Here is a 10271-nt window from a genome sequence, read left to right on the forward strand (position 1 = left end):
GCACTGTTCCAGTGAAGCTCAACGTAAGCTTGAGGAATGACACCTCACCTTTTGATGAGGCACTTTGCAGCTATCTGGTCTCAACACTGAGTTCAACAATTTCAGGCAATAATCTCTGCACCATGGCCAACCCCTTCTCCTTTGCAAGTTTTGGCCCTTACCTTGTTTTTCTTGTTTTTGATTTTTGGATGGCAGCTGTTCATCATTCTGCCATTTACACCTCCTCTGGATGCATCTTTTGTTTCTTTACTTGTCACCATTGCCATTCCCTTTGGCGCTGCCCCACCACCTCTTTTGTCATTTAATATCTCTCATCTTCCGCCCTATCGCAGACCTTCCCTTTTGTTCTTTTCCACCATCCGAATCCTTAAAAAGTGATTACATTTCTAAATTTTCCCCGTTCTGGTGAAAGGTCACGACCTGAAATGTTAACTCTGGGCAGAATCGTCCCAGGTTGGCTCTAAGTGAGGTAGCAGGCAGGTAAAACGTCGTTTCACTGGCCGGCTGCAACGGCGGCTTTTCACACCGTATCGTCCCAAACCCGCCGCATTAATTGCGCATTCCCCGGGAAACACGCCGTTTCTGTGGCGGGTGGGCTCTCACTCACCCGCCCACCATCACCTCTCACCGCTTCATCGCGCCAGGCGCCATATTTAAAGTCCAGTCACGCGTACACCTCTCACAGCTTCCAGCCCACAACTGCTGCAAAGGAGACATGGTTTTGAAAGACAAAAAGACTGCAGCCCCCAGGTTCAATGACACATCCCTCCGGCCCCTATTGGGATGCAGTGGAGGCTCGCTGAGATATCCTCTACTCCCGCTCTGGCCGCAGGATGGGCAGCTACCTCACTAATGCGGCTTGGGAGATGGTGGCAGTGGTGGTCGAGCACCGATGCCCTGCAAAAGAGGACAGCCACCCAGTGCCGCTACAGAATGAATAGCCTCATCCGTTCTGCCAGGGTAATTCACCCTTTTCTCATCACTCTCAATTCACACACTCACAAACCCATCACACAACCCCAGGGATCTCACACCTCAAGGGACAACATCACTAACTCTCACACACACCCTCACATGTCCATCAGGCTCATATCCTCTGGAGCTCACATCCTCCTCCTCTCCATGGCTCTGCTCACCACACAAACATTCCACGCAGTGCCACATGTGCTGCTCACACTCTCTCCATCTGTTTTCATGCAGGAGAAGCCTGCTCACATCAGCAGAGAGAGGTCCCAGGCCCGGGGTGGGTGGAGTGGCCCACATTAGGTTCCTCACTCACTTTGAGGAGTGTGCCATCGTGCTAACTGGTGAGGACATGGACACTGCCTGTGGTAATGGTGAGGTCGGTGGCGAAACACCCATCTGAGGATCCTGCACCACAATCATCCCTCTCTCAACACAACTGTGAGTGCTCTCTCTCTCTCTCCTGCTTTTGACTCTGCTGCCGTGCACTACGTATCTCTACCTCGGTTCACAGGGAGCTCTGCCAAGCGACCGACACCCTCAGCCAGCCATTCCCCTCAGCTCCATCCATGTCCTCACCTCCAGCCAAGAGGACACCTCCTCCATTGAAGAGCTGGAAATAAGCAGCCTGGAAGACCCTCATAGCGCTTACCCACACCCTCCAGCTCAGAGACACACCCCTCGGTGCAGCCTAGATCGGGTTCACAATCTAGTGGTCACCGCACGGACATTTGTCCGCAGCAGCAGGAAGCCGGTTTGTGCAAGCTCCCTGGCACTTGGAGGACCACTGCGGCTCAGGCATCTGTGAGGTCCGAGTTAGGAGACCGGCCTCTAGATTTGGCCATCCAACTCATGCTGGAGAGTCAGCAGAAGGTGTGGGAACATCACACACAGCCAGTAGAAGCCCTCAGTCGAGTGGCACGCGAGTTGGAGGAGTGCGTCCACCTGCTCTCTGATGAAGTGGTGCCCACATGTGCGTGTATGGAGGTCTCCATGGGGAGGATGGTGGACACCATGGGGACCTGGTCCTCCAGAAGGCGGAGATGTGTGCAGACCTGCAGTCCATCGCGGGAACTGAGAGTGAGTTCCTGTAGTGGCTATGTGAGAGGGAAATGCGGCATCTTGACGTCCCTCCAGGTACTCCTTCCCTTCAAGGAGTCAGGCCGAGGCACCTGGGCACTCGAAGGAAGGAGGAGCGGCAGCTGGACACCCCCGGGGTCATCCACTCAGGAATTTGAGGCTGTCCCCTCAGATACCCCTTTGCCTGTGACCTCCTCAACCTCGTCCTCTGTCACCGTAGAGGGAACAGTTGGCTAATGGGTGATTCTGGAGGGAGAAGTGTGAGTGTGGCAGGGCCTTTCGGAGCCTCATGCGAGCACTCTCTCCCACACACGCGGATCCTTCACATATCAAACTCACCTCACTGTCCTGAGCGTTTTCAGTGCTGCCCGCTGGGGTTCTCTTTCAGTTGTCCATCTGAGCTGGGCTGTATCTCCGGCCACCCACTGACCACACTCCCATACAGCGCTGGATCTCGCCCAGCAAGGCTGTTGCTTCGGTTTGGATTTGGACGGCGTGGTCTGGATTCAGTTTTTTGTGCACTCCCCCGTCTTTTCCCCTCCCCCAGTCACCCATTTCCTTTCCCCCCATCTCAGTTGACCCCTCTGGCATCACCTTCCACCTCCCCTCCGTGATTTACCAGCCACAACCCTTTTCCTTCGGGGATGTCCAGGTGAACTTGCATGTTTCCTTCCTTCCTGAAAATCCCGCTCCCACCCACATTCACCTCCCCGACCTCCTCCTTCCCTCCCCCAGGGGCCCGTGTCTGCCTCCGAGTCCCCACCAACCACCCTTGCCATCCCTTCTACCCGTTACTGTCGAACCCTCACTCTGCTCTTGGTCAGTCTCACCCTTCCTCTGTGCCACACCCACCCTCAGTTCGCTTCCCAGGAGGCAGTCATGGACCCATGGGACCCCTACTTGCACATTCACCTGGACATCCCCCCAGAACCCCTTCCCCCCGGAAGTCCTTCTTCCCCTCCCACCACCCTCCCAGACTCCACCCACATCCCGCTTAGTCCTACCCCATTCCTGAATCCCTCAGACACCCTTAATACTTCTGCTAGTCCTTCCCCCCCACTTCCTGACTCCTTGCTCTAGCCTTACCTCTTCCTGCAGCTTTACTCCTTCCCCCTTCCTGATTCCTTCCTCCACCCTTACTCCCTCTCCTCTCCACACTGCTTCCTCCCCCCAGGCTCCCTCCCCTCTCCGCACTCCTTCCTCCGCCCAGGCTCCCTCCCCTCTCCGCACTCCTTCTTTCCTCCCCACCCCTGGACTCCCTCCCCTCTCTGCACTCCTTCCTCCCCCTGGACTCCTTCTCCTCTCCGCACTCCTTCCTCCCCCCAGGCTCCCTCCCCTCTCCGCACTCCTTCTTTCCTCCCCACCCCTGGACTCCCTCCCCTCTCTGCACTCCTTCCTCCCCCTGGACTCCTCCTCTCTGCACTCCTTCCTCCCCCTGGACTCCTCCTCTCCGCACTCCTTCCTCCCCTTACACCTACCTCCCCAGTTGCCATCTTCTCCCCTGTTACCACCTCCTCCTCATATTCCCTCTCAACCTCACCCGCCCCCCCGAACCTCACCCTACCCAACACCTTCATTCCCCCCCCACTCCCAACCTCACTACTGACACCTCTTCCTCTCCCATTTGGACCTTTCTCTCCCACACCCTCGACCATCGTCCGTTGTGAGCATCAACGTGACTTTCCAGCTTCCGTGAGCTGCTTTGCAGCCGAGCCATGCCCATGATAATCCGCCCAACATGCCATGGACGTTCCTCCAGGATCCCGTTGTTGTCGGGCTCCAGCGTCCTCCGCTCTTCAGACGTCCACGATGTCGGCCAGGCCCTGGCGGTAAGTCCTGACTTCTGCATGTCACAGTTGTCATGACACGTTCTGCACCGGCGTGTCTTCCCGCGACGTGGGTGGGCGATCCAGTGGGTGGGTGGGGGGTGCCGAGGCGAGTTCAATGGGCTGGCCTTATAATGATATGTTGATGTATTCCAATGAGGTTTCGAATGCCCGATGGTGGGGAATGCGGCCTGCCATTGACGGGCTGAGCGGGCGATCGCAAACTGGTTCATACGTCACAAAACCGATCTTTGGCCTTCTCGCCATATTGTCCGCTCACGCCACCGAACACACCCGACACCAGCGGGCACAGGGTAATGCTCTGGGCGCCCGGGTTCGAATCCCACCATAGCAGATGGTGAAATTTGAATTCAATAAAAATCTGGAATTAAAAGTTTGATGATGACTGTGAAACCATTGCCGATTATTGTAAAAACCCATCTGGTTCACTAATGCCCTTTAGGGAAGGAAATCTGCCATCCTTACCTGGTCTGGCCTACATGTGACTCCAGACCCACAGCAATGTGGTTGACTCTTAAAATACCCTCTGAAAAAGGGCAATTAAGGATGGGTAATAAATGCTAGCCTAGCCAGCATCCCATTAATAAATATAAAAAAAAAGTTCTCCGGAATCTTATGGAAACAAATGCCAATAAAAGAGCTGTTGTCCTGGCTGGCACTCCACACTTGTAAATTATCTGTTTTTATTCAGAGTTTACAAATACTGATCAAAATGATCTGAATTCCAGGAGGCTGATCCTTCTGAGTCACATAACTTACTTTCTGTCAAATGCTGCGCACAAAGGCATTTTCTGTCGGTCTAAGTGCATCTCCGATTTAATTTTGTAAGGCCTGGCATCATTCAAAAGTAGAAGTGAATAATAAGATAGTTGGAACACTTTCTTTGTGTATCTGTTCATTTCCCATTCGGGATTCACCATGAATTTTCAAAAGAATCAAGTCAGGTTTGTGTACTCTGTCTCATTTAGAAACGATTCATATTTACAATTTTAATTACTGTAATAAAATGTAAACGTTTCAAAACTACCTCTTATTAAATTATTCCAGGAACAAATGAAGTGTGACCGGAGTCTTTTGTTTTTATTAGTATTCTCCCGGAATCTGGGAAGGGCCCTGCTAAACAGATCTTTAATCTCAACAGTGAGTACCCATTATCATCTGTCTGCTGTCTGTGTTGATACTACTTCAGCTTTTATCAAATCCAATATCACTGTGTTTCAATCATCCTACTGTAATCTGGGATTTTCAGCTCGTAGACCACAAACAAGCCATTTTCAGATATTCAAGTGACAGCTGTCAGTTTTTTTTGTTTTCTGAAAGAATATAAGTTGTCATTTATAGAGGCTTGATGCTTTGTTTTGACTCAAAGGAATGTAGGAGAATGCTTTGGAGTATGTTTGTACTTCACACTTGTGTGCCAGAATCAATAATTCTTCATTTCCAATATATCACATTGGGTTGTGGTCATTCCCCTCTTGCTCCATGGATTCAATGTTCTTGTAAAAATCCGTGATGTAGTTGGATGTAACAGCCCGAACTATTAACTCTGTTTATCTCCCCACAGATGCTGCCAGAACAGCTGAGTATTTCCATTAATTCTTTGCTGGTATTTCAGATTTCAAATGTCCGCGTCATTACAGAGAGGTTATTGCGAAATAGAAAATGCATTCTTTCTCCAGTTGCACCATGAGACTAGTAATGACACTAATGTCACTGCTGGTCATACTGATAAGTATTTGGTTCATTGTTTCAGTTCTCTTTGTTGGCTTCTAAGTTAAGATATGCGGTCTTTCCTATATCTCAGCCTCAAAAGAAATATAGACCATGTGGTCAAATTGCCAAAATATTCCCTTCAATAGCATGCTTCAATAATTAATTTTAATGGTGTCCTCATTTGTGACCATATTTTTGTCAGAGAATAGTTTAATTCCTTTATTAAAAGAGCTCTGAAACTTAGCTGTGATGCTATATTAATACATTCACCTGAGACGACATCCAGAAGTTCTGATTTCTAGCAAAAACATCAGTTGCTTTTACAGAATCACAGGGTTGTTACAGAGCAGATGGAGGCCATTTTGACTTGAACTCCCTCCCTAACAGTGCTGTGGGTGTACCTACACCACATGGATTGCAGCGGTTCAAGAAGGCAGCTCGCCACCACCTTCTCAAGGGCAATTAAGGATGGGCAATAAATGCTGGACTAGTTAGTGACGCCCACATCCCACGAGTGAATAAAAATTAAAACTTTGCCCATTGTGTCTGCACCGGCTCTCCGAATGAGCAACTCACCTAGCTCTATTTTCCTGCCCCATAACCCTGCACATTCTCCCTATTCAAACAATAGTCCATTTCCCTTTTGAATGCTTCAATTAAATCTGCCTTTGCGTTCATGGGTATTTTTCCCAGTTCAGAAAGCCACATCTTTTGTTTACTTGAAAATGAAATTCTGCGTTGAAAACATATTGCAGGATTTGTGATGTGGAAGCATTGCACATGAGTTATTGGGCAGAATTTTAATGGCATCCTAGGCAGTGGGTTGAAAAGCAGGGGGCAGTGGGTGCCGGAGAATCGAGAGGGGCCACGGTGGACTGGAACCCTGGTGATGTGATGTCGGTTCCACATTCTACCAGTGGTGGGAAATCTACAAGGCAGCATTGCAACATGGAGGGAAGGCAACTGAGCTCATCGAGAAGGCAATTTACTCTCATTTACAGGCAACTGTTTGCGATTTTGTGCAGAGTTTGGAATTCAACGAGTGGCCCACGGGGATCACACACCTTCAGATCCCTGATTGCTTGGGAGGAAGATCAGAAAAGCAATAGTGATGGGAGATTCTACAGGGGAACAGATAGGTGCTTCTGTGACAGTGGAAGTGAATCCAGGGTGGAATAAAAGCAGAAAATGCTGGAAAAACTCAGGTCCGGCAGCATCTGTGGAGAGAGAAACAGAGTCAACATTTCGAGTCCTTATGACTCTTCTTCAGAGCTGAAGAGAGGTAGAAATGTGATGGATTTTATACAATTTAAGAGGGGGTGGAGCAAAATAGAAGGTCAGGGATAGGTGGGAGATTAGGAGGGATTTGACAAAGATGTCATGGACACAAAGGGAGTGTTAATGGCAGTGTTAAAGACTAAAGAAGGTGCTGATTGTGGCATAAAGGCAAGATAGCAGCATGTGTTAATAAGTAGAACAAGAATCAGTGCTCTATGAAAGCAAAACATAGGAACAAGTGACAGATGGCTCTGTGGGGGAGTCTGGAGTGGGGGTTGGGGAAAAAATTGGATTAAAAAAGGGGTCAAGATGGAGGGGAGAGTTCATGGTCTGAAGTTGTTGAATACACAGCAATTAGAAGAAGGGATGAGGTTAGAGGAACAGGAAGGAGTGGAGGGTCCTGAATGGGCGCTGGTTTCAATAAATTATTGGAGCTTTCGTTGCTTAACACCTGAAAAGAAGAGAAAAAGTCTCTCGTTAAGGTGTCGGATGAGACAAATAATGAAATGGAACTGGGGTCAAGGACAGCTGTGAGATAGGGTGAGTTGGTGCTGCTGGAGAGAGAGGTCGAGTATGTACATATGGTGGCGCATGGCACTGAATGTGGGTCTCAGGATGGGTGAGAATAGCAGTCTGAGGAACCCAGAATGGTATGTTTCTCCCTGATGCCAGGGTCAAGGATGCTATTGAGCGGCTGCAGAGTGCCCTGAGGGTGGGAGGGCAAACAGCCAGCAGTCGCGGTCCATATCGGTACCAACAACATAAGTAGAAAGGAGTGTGTATGGCAGATGTTGGGTTGATAATGGTGAACTAAAAATGGTTAAAGAGGAGGTACAGGTAGACAGTCCGAGGTTGCCGGTTTTGAGACAGAGTCCGTGCCGGATTTTGGAACTTGCCGGTTTATGGGGAAAAAAAATCGGAGTCTTAATTCAATAAATAGTGACGGATGAGACGAAGAGAATAAGTTTCTTTAGAATACATCTTGACGTGTTTTTTTTTCCACCTGAGTTTCTAACCTTTCTAGAACACCTTCCTGCCTAGGAATTTCACCTGGGTCTGACATATTGGGGGTTTCTGCTGGCTTTTTGTCACGATTGCTTTAACTTTATTACCATGCGCAGTGTATCACTATCACTGCTTGTGTCAAGACTTCTAGTTTATTAACCTGCGCAGGGTTATCGGTTTTGTTCGTGCTTAGGGTCAGGTTGGGTGCTCCTACGTGGGGGGTCAGGTGGTTGGTGCCAAGTCGGGTCGGGGGGATCAGGCTGGGCTGGGTCAGGCGGGCTCAAGGGCTCAAGCAGGTCATTCAGAGCACGGGAAACGTCAGGTGTGGGAAGCAGATACCTACTGCAGCACGTCACCGCACCGATGCAACTCCCCGAGCAAACCAATACGTTTTTTTCACTCATTTAACAGGGCTAAAAGTTTTTGCATGGCTTGCTTAAAAAAAAAAGCCTGGTTTCCGGACACCGCCGGTTCTTGGACACCCGAATCTGAGGTACTGTCCTGTATCAGAAAGGCTGGCTGCATTTAAAATTGATGAGTTACCAGGTCCAGATTGGATGTATCCAAAGATGCTGAGTGAAATCAAGATGGTAATTGCAGAGGTACTTGCCATAATCTCCCAATATTCCTTAGATACAGGGGTGGTGTAAAGGACTGGAGAATTGCAAAAGTGATCAACAAAGGATTTAAGGAGAAACCCAGCAACTACAGGCCAGTTAGTTTAGCCTTGCTGGCGGGAAAGCATTTAGAAACAGTAATGCAGGACAAAGTTAACAGTCGTTTGGACAAATGCGATGCAGTAAGGAAAGCCAGCACAGATTTGTTAAAGGGAAATCATGTTTAACAAATTTGATTGAGTTTTTTGATGAGATAATGGGACTGATGTGGTGTACGTGGACTTCCAAAAGGCATCTGGCAAAGTGCCACATGAGAGGCTTGTCAGTAAAGTTGAAGCCTATGGAATTAAAGGAGCAGTAGCAGCTTAGATACAAAGTTGGCTGACTGACAGGAAACAGAGCGGTTGTTCAGATGGCTCAGATGAAAATGGTTGTTTTTAGGACAGGAGGAAGGTATACAGTGGGGTTCTCCTGGGGTTGGCACTAGGACCATTGCTTTTCTTCATCTATATTAATGACCTAGAGTTGGATACGCACATTTCAAAAATTTGCAGATGACACAAAAATTGGAAGTATTGTAAACTGTGGGGAGGATAGAGATAAACTTCGAGAGGACGTAATCAGGCAGACGGAATGGGTGGATATGTGACAGATGTAACTTAATGCAGAGAAGTGTGAAGTGATACATTTTGGCAAGAAGAATGAGGAGAGGTGACATAAAATATATAGTTCTAAAGGAGCAGAGGTGCCTCAGGGGATATGTGCTGGCATTTTCTATTTTTAATTTTACCTTAAGAAATGATAGTCCACAGAATACCTGGACAGCGTAACTGTCATGTTCTGGATGTTGTGATCCACGGCACAGTTGACTATCTTTCTTCAGGGTGACTGTCACAGTGATAGCTGCAGAAAGTCCCATGAATTCACATTCCAGGTACCTGTAGGAAGGGAAGGCCTCCAAATGGAAAAGCTGTTGGAACATGATCAAACAAAGGAAAAGAAACTGCATAGCTCAGTCTAATGGAGGTCTAGTGATGCAGTTGGTAGCATCCCTACCTCTGAGTCAGAAGCTCTGTGTCCAAGTTCCACCCCCGGACTTGATGACCAAGGGAGGTGTGTTCATAATGTGGCCAAGAAGGTTGAGCATCAACCTGAAAATCCTTCCAGCGCACGCCATCAGCAGGTGATAAGAGTGGGAGGGATTCCTAAGTCAGTCAGTGATGGAAAGAAAATTGGCACCTTTGCTCTCTGTAGCTCCAGATTACAACATGCACATACATGTTGTCACAGGCAGGTGGACTTCCTGAGTGAGCTGTGACACACCACCACTAGTGCATTTTAATTATTTTGTTTTCCTTGTGTGTTTGTTATGATGCAAACTTTATTTTAGTACATGCCCTTGAGATACTAACAGATGGTAACAAAAATATTTTCAAAAAGTATTTTGAGTTTTCTCATAGGTTCCTTTTCTATGCTATTTATTTTATGGTTGCTCTTTCTAGATTCTGATTCTCGGTTGGTAGTTTTTATATTTGCTTTCTCTTCCTTCATTGGGAGAGGCTATATCTATTCAGTTGTCATTTTCAATAACATACATATGACACTTGAGACAATCAGGTATGGCTCCATTTTACCTGAGTGACAGATGGTGATGTTTTCAATTGCAACAGATAGCATAACAGACCGGCGATAGACTTTGGACTTTGATGGATCTTTGGTGCATTATTTGCTGTAAGTTGACTAGTTCACTGTTTCAAAAGGGCAGGAA

Source organism: Cetorhinus maximus, chromosome 21, assembly GCF_964194155.1.
Source record: "Cetorhinus maximus chromosome 21, sCetMax3.hap1.1, whole genome shotgun sequence".
NCBI lineage: Eukaryota > Metazoa > Chordata > Chondrichthyes > Lamniformes > Cetorhinidae > Cetorhinus > Cetorhinus maximus.